Source organism: Misgurnus anguillicaudatus, chromosome 16 (genome assembly GCF_027580225.2).
Source record: "Misgurnus anguillicaudatus chromosome 16, ASM2758022v2, whole genome shotgun sequence".
NCBI lineage: Eukaryota > Metazoa > Chordata > Actinopteri > Cypriniformes > Cobitidae > Misgurnus > Misgurnus anguillicaudatus.
The window spans coordinates 26,853,473-26,868,826 of NC_073352.2; the positions used below are offsets into that span (position 1 = coordinate 26,853,473).

The window sequence follows — 15,354 nt, forward strand, 5'->3', positions numbered from 1 at the left end:
ATGACCCTCCCTCCTCATTACTCTATAGTGTGATGACAGACTCCAAAAGATTATACAAGACACAGCAAATAACAGGCATTTATAAATCTTCAAGCTAAATCTTTCAGCCAGGACTAGGCCTTAGTTTAATTATGAAATATAACTAGTTTTAACAAACATGCCTTACTAAAAACATTACTTGTGTGCATTTTGAAGCAAAACAAAGGGCACTGATGTGTTTTAAGATGTCAGTGAAGGTCGTTTTCAATTTGGACAGCTCTTACATTTATTTAGCAAACTAAAATGAACTATTCAAATTTAGACAGCACAGACATAGGACCACATGTGATGTAGGGTTTGCACAGCTAAAAAATCTGAATTAAAACTAAGAAGTTGGGGAGCCCTGTCTAGAACTTTGTCATCTTAGTGGTTTGGTCCAAAGATCTCTCAGTTCTGTTGTGTTATGTCTCAGAACATGCTTCATCTTCTCAATGTCATCCATCATCAGCTCAGTCTGGCATCCGGCATCTGCATAGCCTGCAATATAGCAGTGGGGAGCATAATTAGTTACAGGTGAAACTTGAGAAATTAGAATATTGTGCAAAAGTTCACTTATTTCAGTAATTCAACTTATAGGTGAAACCTTTTTACAATATTTTAATTTTTCGAGTATCACCTGAAATTCATGAATGAATTATGTGAATTTTTGTGGAGTTGGTTGACAACCTTTTTACAAACATTCAAGTTCTCTGGTCCAATTACACAGGGTGATTTTCTGACAATCACATTTGTAACATTGAATAATAATGCTAGTTACACATCTTAGTACAATAATTTACCTTGATCATTTAATGTCCCATTCCCACTGATGCCCTCTGATTGTGAGTAGTTGTCAGCTGGCTGCTTCGGTTCGGAGCTCTCGGCTGTCTGCGTCAGATCCGGGCTCTCAGCTGTCTATTGGAGATCCAATAGCCTCTGTACATTCCGACCGTGTTTGTTGGTATTTCTTAAACATCTTCATCTGCTCTCGTGGCAGACATGCCTATGATTTGAGTTTAGTTTTTGGTAAGTTAAACGAGGTTGAATGTCGGAGCCCATTAGCGTCACACAAAGCACTAGGGCAGCTTAAAATGTAGAAATGAGGTCCATTAGACTACCGGTTACTTAATAATCATTACTACGTAAATGAGCATTTAACGTCAACCTAATGTTATATAAACACAGCAACAAAAACCAAGTTATATATCAACATACCTCCGACCAAGTGATCGCTGCGGGCATTAGCAGAGTTTGCTCCTCCCGGCGGCAGACGTACGCTTAAAATCCACTTTTTCCGTCGTTGTTTTGTGAGATTTTTACATTTTTCACCTTTATGAACGACAATCTTTGGAACTCTATAAACCCCCTTTCCCTTTTCTCGGTTAGAACGATTGGAACAGCCGTAAATTACACAAAACATAGGCATTTTAACATACGGCAGATGAAGCTACTTCACTTCCTGCCCTCCATCTGAGTTTTGCGCTTTCGCGAAGCAGCAATGTGACGTCACGTGAAACCAACCTATTAATAATATTATAATATTATATGCAAGGAATAATTGAAGACGGGCCATTAAATTATTAGAAAATAATGCACACCCAAGGTGGTAATGTGGCCCAAAATGGAGTTACACGGCAGGTGTGCGTTATTTTTAATTATACCTTGGGGGTGTTGAATGCTTTATTCTGATTGGCTGAGAAACGTTCCGTGGGTGCTGATTATTTTTCTGTAAACTGCGGAATAATTGATTTTGGTCTTTTGAATTAATCGAAAATAATGCACCACCTATACTGCAAGGTGTAATAACCACCTTGGGTGTGCATTCTTTTCTTATAATTCAACGGCCCGTCGTCAATTATTCCTTACATAATTCAAAGGACCGGAGTCAATAGCTGCGTTAACATGGACAATTGTAATTGGTTTAAATGTTCAAACGAAATAAAAAGAGCCAAACCCATAAAAAATTGAATTGGTTGAAAGAGGTGGTTTATACCTTTTGTAATCGGCTCAAAAGGACATGTATTGTGATCGAGTTGATAACTAAAACTGGGACGCTCTGGGCATCTTCTTCTCTTTTATAATGGTGGTTGGCAAACCCACTTAAAGGTGCATTACTGCCACCTACTGGACTGGAGTGTGGGGCATATGCAATGACTTAGAACTGGCCTCGCTGTGTTTGGACTCAGGACATCTACTTTGTATTTCGTGATTAACAAACAAACAAAAACAAAATAATACTTTAATGGCATTGATAAACCTGTGGTGGGGTTTATCAATAGGTGGTATATGTGGTAGGATTTATCAATCAGAATGATTTCATTCCAATGGATTCATTCCAATCCCATTCTAATTATTCCGCTTATACCATGTTTACCACAAACATCGCTCTGGTGGTTATTTTAAGACATTTGACAGGTCAGGTGTGTGTTTTACAGATTAATAATCAACACCCATGGATGTCAACCAATCAGAATAAAGAATTCAACAGGCTTGTGGTATAATATAAATTATAAAATTCTGTCATTTGGGCCAGCCCCTTTATTATCATTCCAAGCTCATATGACTGACTTCAGTACAAACACAAGAATTGTGAAGCATGCTCAAGCTCCTATTTTTCACATATGGTGTGAACAGGAGCTGTCAAGTTCCAAAAGGATGAAAGAACTAAAAAAGCATAATGGATCTATTGTATGGGAATGAAAAGTAAAAACATTGTGCTTCAGCTTTTGTACTCCAGTAAAAGAAAGTCAGTCATATGGGTTTGCAACAACATGCTAATAAGCAAATGATGAGAACATTTGATATGGCTGAACAGTTGTCTTTAATTTACTTTTAGTATTCTGGTGCTTCATCACGCCCCCCCCCCCCCCATCAAGTTTTCTTCAACCATACTTTCTTTTCAGTTCAGTATTCATGCCTGATTGTGACAAGTCCCTGCAGTGAGCCATGAATCAATGGGACTTCATTAATAATGTGACTGCCTTGAATGAAGTCACACTACTTAAACTAGCCTCATTTTATACTTCCTACTGAACAAACCCTAGTGAAGTAAATAATTACAGTAATGCTGATCGCTTGTGACAGACTAGAGCAGATTTCAACAGGGATCTACTGTACTGAGACCGCACAAAGGTCCGTATGGGGTCCGTGTCTTGATGAATGACTGTCATTTTTCCCTTCTACTACAATCAAACGCCGCTCTCATCAGCATAATGCTAAACTGACACTGATGCACATTATAACAGCAATCCATTAAACATCACTGGTGATTATGCCAATACACAATATGCTCTCAACACAAAGGCGTACGAATTAACAACTGCGTTTGGACACCCACGTATCACGGCCAGGTGCAGAAGCTGGTAATCAAATGTGTTACATGATACAGTAAAGTGACATAATAACATCAACTTTAAACAGCTGATGCTACTGCTTTAAATAAAATGACCTAATCACATCATAAACCCATTTAGGGATTTATATCTCTTGCTATAAAAAAGACGGACTTGGGATTAAAAGAGCTTTGCAGGCAAATAAAAAAGAATGAGTCTGAATTGTTCGCAGTGGACCTTGCCACTTTATGGCCAATTGTGAGCTGCTATTGTCAAGACAATCTGGGTTACCTCTACACAGCGGAGGTCTGTAATGGGGGCAACATAGGTGCTTTCCTGTTCTTTTATAGTTCAAAGCTTTCTACCGATCAGTGAAGACGAGCTTAAGCTAATTGGTTTTATTAGACACAAGGGATTAGGACCAGAATAGTCACACAATAGTGCTTAGTTTGACAGGGCAAAGCTGAACAAACAAGATCTGAGAGAACAAATTTAGTACATAGAAATAAAGATGCAAAGATGAATCTGTCCAAGTAGGGTGCTGCCGCAAGCCAAAAAACGAGATTAATTCATCATCTGAGACACTCAACTGTCTGTTCTCATATTAAGATGGATTTGTTGGAACGATGGAAAACACAGGAATAGAGACTGAAGTGAGTCTGATTTGAAAGTCTCATTTTAAAAAGTCACATTTTCTAATAAGCTGCATTGCTGGCAGTGAAATAAATAAGCCGTTTGATCTGGTGTACAACACTTTCAGCATCATAAACATATTAAAAGATAAGACATGACTATACATTTTTAAAGGAATATTCCATTTTCTTAAAAGAAAAATCCAGATAATTTACTCACCACCATGTCATCCAAAATGTTGATGTCTTTCTTTGTTCAGTCCAGAAGAAATTATGTTTTTTGAAGAAAACATTGCAGAATTTTTCTAATTTTAATGGACTTTAATAGAACCCAACATTTAATACTTAACTCAACACTTAACAGTTTTTTTCAACGGAGTTTCAAATGACTATAAACGATCCCAAACGAGGCATAAGGGTCTTATCTAGCGAAACGATTGTCAAAATAAAAAATATATACTTTTAAACCACAACTTTTCGTCAAGGTCCGGTCCAGCACGACCTAACGTAAATGCGTAGTGACGTAGGGAGGTCACGTGTTACATTTATAAAACGCACATTTGCGGACCATTTTAAACAATAAACTGACACAAAGACATTAATTAGTATCAGTTGACATACAACAACGTAGGAACGGTCCTCTTTCAAGACGCTTGTAAACACTGGGGCGGAGTTTCGCGTTCGTCCTCTGTGACCTCTTGACGTCATGACGTATTGTGGTGACGTAGTGGGGTCAGCTGGCGCATCACGACCGGATCTACACGACGAGAAGTTGTGCTTTAAAAGTGTATATTTGTTATTTTTATTGTCAAAAATGACAATCGTTTCGCTAGATAAGACCCTTATGCCTCGTTTGGGATTGTTTATAGTCCTTTGAAACTCCGTTGAAAAAAACTGTTAAGTGTTGAGTTAAGTATTAAATGTTGGGTTCTATTAAAGTCCATTAAAATTAGAAAAATTCTGCAATGTTTTCCTCAAAAAACACAATAATTTCTTCTCGACTGAACAAAGAAAGACATCAACATTTTGGATGACATGGTGGTGAGAAAATTATCTGGATTTTTCTTTTAAGAAAATGGACTAATCCTTTAACAGTCCCAATCAGCTGTGTAATAAAAGGACGAAAATAAAACCCATCACACAAAAAAGAATTATGTAAAATTTGTGCTGCACAATTTGGCCAAAAAGTTCACAATGACGTACGATGGCCCTGCTGTGTTGTGAATAATTTGTTAGGCGAAGTCTGCAACTCCTAGCCTGGGTTTCCCCATGCTGCCTTGCGCGCAAATTTATTCACGCCGCAAGTCTAGCATGAAAAGTATGGACCATTTTTCCCATGAAATAGGTAATCAATCACAGAACGGGGAGGGGGCATGACGGTTAAGGTGATGACGACGTCTATGCGACACACCGAAGCAGTTTTATTTATACAGCACAGCAGCAGACACAAAGTTATTTTTCGATGCAGCCTTAGATAGTGTTCTTCGAAGTAGTGTTGAACGCAAGTTTATTTAAAAAAAGAGCAACTTTCGTGTTAAACAATTTCATATCGAAGAAGGATGTTTGGATATGGCAAGACATAATAGCCACAGAGTTTTATAAGACCAACCTGCTAGGCATCGTCGTCGACAAAGTTTATTTAACTTATAAATGGGAAGTGGTTTTTATTAAACAATATACAGCTACCGGTTTAGTTGCATAGCTCTCAGCTGTGTGCACACGTACCGATAAAAGTTGTTGACACTTGAATTTATGTCGCTCTACATACGTCATCTGGTATAATTGAAACGATTGGCTATGAGCTACATACAGACGCATTTGATAGACATAAATGGCTCTGGGCATTCGTAACCACGCCTCAAATACGAGAAAATGAGCATGTGGTTCCCAGACCACGTGTCATTCTCTATGAGACTGGTCTGGTGTTAATTATAGGACTACAATGCATTCAATAAATAATGTATAAAATTCTGAAATCTAATCGGAACTGGACTACTTAATCCAATCGTTTGCCCGCTTCATATCTTCATTTTATTTCGGATAAAACGTTACTCGGGATCTCATTGCATGAGCTGTAATGATAGCGTCATGATAATATGGTGCCGAACACTTAACCCCTTAGGATGAGATGATTGGGTGGGTTGATTCCCATTAGAGACAAAGCTTTTAACAGAGGTCAAAGAGCATTACAGAAAATCACATATAATACATGATCTTCATGTCAAGCGTATGACGCAAACAACTATGCTCTCATTTGCTGACAATCACCTCATCGCTTTAAGGTTAACATTTTGCTGGCTTTTTAAAAGTTAAAAATCACATTCTGCTATCAGCATCCATAAGGTGAACTAAAGTCAACATTACCTCAACTGATAGAGACAAAGTGGGGTTGAGAGAGACTGAGCTGGAATGAGGTGTAATCTCACTGATTTAAAAAAAATCACTTGGGAAGAATGGCTGTTTTAATCTTGATACTGGCAGACGGGCAAAGGGAATCCATGCAGAAGTTCAACCCGGGTCAACGCTCACCCAAGGGACAACAAAGCTCATCCATCGGTGTGAAACAAAAGTCAAACTGTCAATGGATTTCAGCAGGAATTACATTAGTTTGGATTAGTAAGCATCACCGCTTTGCCACTGTTGTGCTGGGACTCTCAACACATGAAAGTTGACTAGTCTGATATCAGTCAAATTCATAGTGAAGGAAATCAATTCAGTCAAAAGAAAAAAAATTGAGAAAGATTAAAAGGGTTCCCCAGCATCTTCAATACTAATATCAGTTCGGAAGGAAAACGAATCATTGCATATATTCATACAATAATATTAAAAGGCGAGCACAATCTCTAAAAGACAATGTTGACATTTGAATTCACCTAAACAAACACGTCCCTACCCCAAAAGAATCTGGACCATCTTTTGATAGACCCGCCCCACAAAAACGCAACCCAGGCAAAGGTGTCAGTTAGTAGACACGCCCCTTACTGCTGATACGGACTACCGGCACATCCGGGAACTTGACTGTAAATTGTCACTGCCCCTTTTTGGGGGAAAACAAACTAGACTTCTCATAGACTTCCATAAAAAAAGCGGAACAAAGCAACGTTTGTACACAGCCGGTAGGCGTAAATAACTTATGAAATCACTCGGATTAGACATGTTGAGTAATTCTGTCCACCCTGCCTGCCATAGAGCATGAAAGATACATTGACACATTTAAATTGGTCAATATAAAAGCGTGTCCCTTTCATTTTCCCGGCTTCAAATTTGTGTAACAACGCTATCCAGTGATTGCTGGAAAATCACTTAGGCTAGTTGTATGGCTGGACGGAAAAGTGCACTCAGAACTCTAAATATAAAGACATAATATATAAATACAAAGTAACTTTCAAATACGAAGTAAAATCATTCACTTGCTTCCCTGTTGACTCGATGAGGTACGAGTAAATGTCCGGGTAAGACACTTCTGGCCAATAGGCAGCGTTGTCATACAGGTTTGGCGCTGGGGGAATGAGGGGGACATGTTTTTATGTTGATCAAGTTGAATGTGTTGATGTTTCTTTCGCGCTCTATGGCAGCCATGGTGGCATGATAATTACTCAACATGTTTAATCTGAGGGATTTCTTAAGTTATTTACGCCTGTCAGCTGTGTACGAAACGTTGCTTTGTTCCGCTATTTTGAATGGAAGTCAATGGAAGGTCTAGTTTGTTTTCCCCCAAAAGTGGGCGTGAACCCGTTCAGAGACATTCCATGACGTTGCGCCGGTTGTGCGCATTGTCTACAAGCATGTTTTGGTACTCGGCCCGACGTTTCCCAAAGCGTTTCTCAAAAGGGTCATAACCCGTAAGACATGGGAAATACAACTGTAAATGGACTTTGCTTTTCATTTGAATTTTTGCTTAGTACATTTAAAAAAAGACAAACGGTTTGCACTTGCATTTGAATTGCATTACAGTTTTTACATCCACAAACAGCAATCTGCAATATGCTTTTAAAAATGATTGGAAAATCCCAATATAATAAAAACTGACAGTCAATGAAAATCTTCGAAATTGTATGCCTTATGTTTTAAAACAGAAAGCTACTGTGCAAAGCTATTGCTAATATAATGCTCAAAATCTTGTTAACTATCGTTTTTAGTCTGAACATGCCTTTATAAAGCAGTTAAGAGCAAAGAAACTGAAATTTTTGCATATTTATGAGCAGTCAGCCAGGGCATCACCTAGCCTAAATCCGTGCCATCGTAAAATCACTGCTGAAGCAATAAACAAGTCTATGGAGCCATAAAGAATTATGGGAATATGACCTCACCAGTAGCGCTTTCTTACTGGCGATGTGCCATTGTTCATGATAGAGGAGAAATACAATACTGGGCTCATGTGTCTGATCTGCTCCTTCTCATAGCCAAGTAGACTCGGCAAAATACCGCCTGGATAAAGGCTCACCATAGGCTCACTTAAACAACATCTTATAGTTGTATAAAAAGAATCAATCACATGAACAACAACTTGGAAAAGTTCCCCGGACTGAATACGGTGTTTGTGGACACTGGCCTACATACTGAATGAAAGAAGCTTTTGTAAACAATCCTTAACCCACCGCAGGTAATTAATCAGTTAATGCTCTGTTCTACATTTACAGATGCTAAATGGTAAAGAGCAGAGTGGATTACTACAGTATCTGTGGAAACTCTAATCACTGATCTCAGACCAGTTTTGTAGTTTCCACCCTAATACTTAACATCAGGATTTAATTCAAAGGAGCAAGCCTAAAATCACATGCTTTCAGGCCACTTCTACCCACAACAGAGAGCCTATGTTTCAATAAACAGATTATGTATCTTTATGCTTTCCGTTTTCTTTTAAACGCCAAGCCGGTTTTTATGGCTATCAGGGTTCCCACACCTTAGTTAACTTCAAATTCAAGGACTTTTCGAGAACTTTTCAGGTCCAATACCTCCAATTCAAGGACTAAATGGGGACACATTTCAAGAAAGAGCAAGGTTACATCATTTCAGCTTTTAAGATACATTGTTACAGTTCCCTTTTCGAGGGAACTCATGTTGCGTCACTGCAGTGACACTTTGGGGACGCCTTCAGGGGTAAGTGTGTCTGAATGTTTATATCAAATTCAACCAATGGTGAGGCTTAACGACAAAGACAGGATGACGCAGGAGCCAGGAAGTATATTGCTATCTGAAATATTGCCAAAGACGACTTAACAGGGACGCAGGAAGTGTGGCAAGGGAGACGCAGCGTCTCGTTCCCTTTTCAGGGAACAACAGTTACATACGTAACCAGAGACGTTTTAATCTGTCAAACAAAACTATGCAAAAAAGCATTTTGGTATGAATCAACATTCGCATACAGAAGCTATAAGCATTTAAAGTAAACGTGTAAAGTAGCACGTGTGCTTAAAAAGTCTAGAATTGTATGTATTATCTTACACTACACAGGGAATAATATGGATTTTTTTTCCAGAAAACTTTTGCATAAAAGAGATTAAAGCACTTTCAATGACCTGTATCTTTGTATGTATATTTTCAAAAACTTCTCAGGGCCTTGAATTTTTTCGCCCAGGTTCACAAACTTTTAAGGATTTCAAGGACCTGTGGGAAACCCTGGGCTATGTTTATGGGGAGAGCCAGGTTAAATTGTTAAGAATAAAGCTAAATGAATTTAACAAAATCATAAAACTAGATTTCAATTTACTTGCCTTGGATAAAAACAAACATTTAAATCTGACCGTTTTTACTATTAGAAATCATATATTTGTTCTTCTTTGTTGGAGAAAGGTATTCACATGCGCTAACATTTCAGCCTTGACATTTCTCTACTGCTTCTGAATTTTGCACTGTCTGAACTCTTTGTTCATCAGACCGCTATGGTTGTCTTTCATACTTTTTATAATCTGAATAACCTTTTTTCACTACTTTGTGAAACAGAAAGGTGTTTCAGATGTTGAATGTCCTTTATGGAGCAATACATTCAAAAATGATTCTTCTATGGCATCATGAAGCACCTTTATTTATAAGATTGTACAACCCATAAAACAATGCCATGCATGACCATCAGAGCCCACAGATTGCTCTTACATGTCTGTAAAAGGTAGCACACACTGACCTGACAGTCCTGACCCTTCTCAAATGACACTGCTTTGTAGGGCTGTTGAAACGAATTTCAGTAATCGAATATAATTCGAATATTAAAAAAAGGAATACTAATCGAATGTTTAAACTGCTATTCGAATGGGATTTAAAAAAATTTTTTATTTAAAAATATATTTTTTTATGTGTTCACTATCCAACACATTTGCGCTGTAAAATACCGCTAACTACCTCGACCCGCGTTTCCATCGGCTAATTCATTTGAAACGAAACCAGCAGCAGGAGGTACGTGAGAAAGGGAAAGCGGAGCTGATAGCGATTGCGGAGTAAGGTTATGAGGAAGACGAGAACGGAGTTCTAGGAATGTCTTTAATGCTAATTTGTTTGGATAAATTTGTCTTTTCGACCAGTGACAAAATACTTGTTCAAGATCGCACTTCTAAGGTGTGTTTTAATGAAAAAAGAATAGTGAAATTGGAGGCAAGGGGATGTGTGTGCTGTGTGTATTGTATAACTAATGATGCGATCTACGCAGCCCTCATACGAGAACAAAGAGAACTGCGTTGACAATGAAATTGTTCATTAAAGTTGACAACTTTGTTAATTTTGTGTCTAAGCTTAATCATTAATTAGCAAGAAAGCTATCACCTGTTATTAAATAATTACATGTTTATTAATAATACTGCAAAGTCTTCTAGTGAACATAATTTAAAACAAGTCAACTATACGAGCTCATAGTGGCATTGGCAATGCATAAGCCCGTTTTTACAATGTGTGAAGATAGATACATAGTAAATATTAATAAGTCAAACTTGAGCATTAAATAATCGATTATAAATCGAATATAAAAAAAAAATAATGAATAAAATTCGAATGGGATAATAGAGCACAATTGACAGCCCTACTGCTTTGTTTTACCCAACAAAACCAACAACCTTCAAATAATAAAGATTATCAATTAAAGAGTAACTAAACCCTAAACCAACTTTTTTTAGTTAATGATCTGTAAGAATGATGATTTATTAGTGCCGTTCATCGATTTTAGTACGTTTTTTGACATTTGGATAAAAAGTGTTTCAATACTACAATATATGTTGTAAAAACGTCTGAGTGCTGCCCTCTTCAGGTTGAACGATGGCTACTGCAGTTGAATTTTCCTATTGGATGTTGGGTCCAAAAAATAACTTGTGACGTAAGCAGGTTCAGCGCGCCTTTTTATATTGCTAGGCAGCTGTCCTGTCAATCAAATATTGAAGCATTAGCGCGCTGTTTCTGTTAACGTTCATATTAGCAGAAACTTTAAAAAGGGCGCTTGCTCAATGGTTAGATGTGCATAAACATGCAGAATGATGATGCTACGTACACACCAAACGCGGCGCATCACGTTACTCGCTCTAGATTACTCACAGGAATTAACTTCGTGTCATGTGAATTTTTCGCTCGAGGTGAAGATTTCAACTTGGGCGAATAGCGCATGTTTTCGCAGGAAACGCGCCGCCCATATCACGTCATTCGCATTGCGTCTGATCGCGTCTTTGCATTGACTTTGTATGTAGTTTACTCGTGCAAATCGATGAACTCGCGTCTGGTGTGAACCCACAGTAAGAGAGTAAGTGAGTGCATTCTGGTTGTTCCAAACAACTGTAAACTTCTGTCACCACAACATTAGGCCCGCCTATTCCCTCATTCGATTAGACAATGAAAAGACGCAAATGACGTCGGGAGCTTTTCCACTCTTACCGTTCGTGCTGCGGCAGGCGGCAAAAAAAGGAATGCATAATGCTCACTGCCCATAGAAAATCATTCAAAAAAAGCGCCTGCAACTGCCATAAACGCGTTTGGTGTGATCGGCCCCTTAGCAAGCCTCGCTAATTAAAGCGTGAACAGCATCATGAATTACGAAAAAGAGATCATGCTTCAGAAATCCCTGTGCACTTCGGATGTAGCTTCAGAGCGAGCGGTTTCATCTATTGAAGATCACAGGGAGAGATGCTAACAAATGGTTCAGAGAACAGAAACAGCAGATCAAAGTGATCTGTTGAAAACGAGGATGAAGATGAGCTCTCCTCTGACACAAGATAAAAAAAACTGACGAGACATGGGCAGGCAATCATTACTTTTGTATTTAAATCACTTATTTTACCCCAAGACTAAACACAGTCATACCATAGCAATGCGACTAACTGTAGCTTGTGAGAAAGTTGTTAGTAAAATACTGTAAGCGTGTGATGTGCATCTAAACTTCCACTGGTTCATTTCCATATTGCACTCCACTTTATTGGACATGTATTAGATTGTCAGACTAAAAGGCAAATGGATGCACAGTCATAAACTGTTGGTCCAGCAATAACTGTAATGGAATGGCCAAAAACCATTTAATTTGCCTTCCAAATCTTAGTGAAATTCCAACCTCAGCCAGTAGGCATCCTTCATCTTTTTTGTCTGAATAAATAAACCCAGTAGCCTGCTAACAAACCTTTGGCACCCGATAAACTTCAATGACCTTGCTACAATGAAAATAAACTAACAAGTTTACAAATGATAAAGACCTCAAGATACCAATGCCATACTATAATTAAGTCAACAATTTACATTTCTACAGCTATCATGCAGAGCGAGTTTACATTTCTCAGGCCAACGACAAACAAAAATAATGCTCTGACACTTGTTCTGGTATTAACATGCCAGTTGTCATTATTTGTTTATGTACTCTAGTCAATCCGTCTATTCTTTCTGTGTAAACTGAGATGGGAAATGTCACTCAAACCAGTCTTTGTTCGCTCAGGCCTGTGTTTGTACAGTATGTGTCCAACCGCTTCTGTCAAGGCAATGACTCCCATTGATAACATGTGACTTCACTCAGCTGGAAAAGGAAAACTGCTATGGGGAAATATAGGAAACGCGTGTTTTGAGGACATGGTTGCAACAAATGCAGCAATGAGTGTGTTTATGGACAAAATAATAATGATATTAAAAATCATCTTATTATAGAAACCTGTTTACATGCAAATCCATAAACATGTTTACATGGAGTTTTTTTATTTGACAGGTCCGTCACACGCAGTGACATCACCATGTACAGGCCGCCTATTTATTCAAAATGCTGCCAGAAAATATGCCAAAAGTTATACCGTTCTCTCTTTTCTAATGTCTGCCGAACCTGTATACACAACAAGAGCTTTTTTGCCATTTCTCCATCAACTGCATCAGTTGGTTCTGCTTTATGACTTTTTTTTCATGACAATTACTTTCAAATTATTTTTACCAAAATGCACCCAAATGTTCACTGCCATTGTGAGTATTCTTAATAATGATCCTCATTACCTGCCATACAGTAAAAACACAATGTGTTTTTTTTAATCAGCAGTACAATAAGTGGGTGATTCTCACGAAACCATTGAAACACCACGGCACTAATGATTTTAGCTTTAAAATGTGTAATATAGTAACATTAAAAAGCATCAGAATTAACACAATACTGTGTTCTAGTCTACCTTGCACAATGTGTGATTTCAACATAAGAATTTATAATTGGAAATTTTATCTCATTTTCTGCTGAAATTCTCATTACCGCAATGTGTCCGACTGTGTTTGAACATGCGTTATGTTGTAATTTAATCAAATTAACACAAAAAATTGATGTTTTGCTAGACTACTTTAGATGACAGAAAAAATATTTACTGAATATTCATGTATAATAATAATGAAGAAAAATTAGGAAAATGATGTGTCCATGCCTGATGTTCTCATCCTCCGCAACACTTTTTAAGAACAGTTTAAGCACACATACAGAATTTTAATAAAGTTTGATTTTGAGTGACCAAGCACATGGACCAGTTACTTCAAGATGGCTACCAGGTAAGATCATTTTTTTACAGTTAATTTGAAATATTGTCTTGTCAGAATGCTTACACGACATTTTGATTATCATTGCCGCAACAGATGCTTATTAAATGTTAATTTAATTAATAGAAGCATAATACTTTGATTTGAAATGCATGTGCAGAATCTCCAAATTATGTTCTTTCAGGTTTGTCATGTCATTTTGAAAATATGTCAGTGTTGATGTTTTCTGACTGTTGCGGTAATGAGATTTTTTAGGACTAATTTTTTTAATTATGTTACAAAAAGTGTTAAATGATAAGTAAAAGTTTTTAATGTTCCCATTTACTCCAGACTTTGTTTTTCAATGTCTAGTGGGAAAAAAAGTAAATTTAAGCAATTTTTACATTTTCATGCTTGACATTTTTAAAACCAAGTTTTCGTGAGAATCACCCAAGTACTAAATATGATTTCCTACAGAGTCTTTTGATTCTGGGTTGCAATATGACACCCATTCGTTATATGACAGATGGGTGCACCTAAAAAAAATCAGAAGACACCTGCAGCTCACTGACTGGCATGTGTGTCCAAACAAAGCTGAAGAACAAAGAAACCGGGTACAGGAAGATTTTTGTTTACAATCAAGCTTTTAGCTTTCTCAAGCGCTGACAGTCTAGTGATGCACGTCCTCTTTGTTTGAAAGAAAGGAAGGAAGCTGTCGGAAGGAAACCATCGGTCCGGGATGACCAGCTTCTCACAGCATGTTTGTGGGCATCGAAAATAACTGTCTCGAGATATATTTAGCTTTCTCATTTACCGAATGTACAAGATCCAGCCTTTCAGAACAATAAGATAAGTGCCCTCCAGCTCTTTGATCTACTGACCGATAGAGGTCAAAGCACAAGGTACCATCAGCCTGTTTATAACCTTCTTGACCCATCCTCTGACAGAAATAATATCCCAAATGATGCAGAATGCACACCCTCCACCATTTCCCAAAAATCACCTATTCCAACGGGTGCACGTTTTGCTCATTTAATTTCGTCAGCCTCCATCAGCATGTTAAATGGAGGGGCTGTTGCTGTTTAGCCATAATGAGCTTCAAGCTTCATTAGAACGGCCTGCTTCATTCTCTATAGAGGCAGGTTAAATAATTAACGCTGTCGTAAAACTAGCTTGGCATGCAGTGTTTTAAATTTCCAACTATCAATTGCATGTCATAGGTGTGGTTTATTTTGATTTCAGAAGGTTCCCCTTAACTAAAATACTTGCTATTGACTTGATTAGGGATTGCGGAATACTAGTAGTGGCCAACTCTGAGTCCAACCCAGGTAGATGTAAATCATGTAATCATGGATCATCATATCATAATGTTAAGGAATTCTGTGTTTCTGTTTTTACATCAGAAGATCAGATCGAGTCCTAAGACATAAACTGAGAGAACC

At 37.9% G+C, this 15,354-nt stretch overlaps 1 protein-coding gene and 1 long non-coding RNA gene across 7 annotated transcripts in view; both read right to left on the reverse strand.

Moving 5' to 3' along the window:
* rapgef2b (Rap guanine nucleotide exchange factor 2b) overlaps positions 1-15,354 on the reverse strand; it is a 133,429-nt gene that overhangs the window by 116,479 nt on the left and 1,596 nt on the right. The gene's annotated exons all lie outside the window — the stretch shown is intronic.
* Positions 42-1,541, reverse strand: LOC129430522 (uncharacterized). The gene is made up of 3 exons (XR_008639548.2): positions 1,234-1,541; positions 819-1,021; positions 42-516 (listed from the first exon to the last, which is right to left on the reverse strand). It is a non-coding gene; the product is annotated as an uncharacterized lncRNA (long non-coding RNA).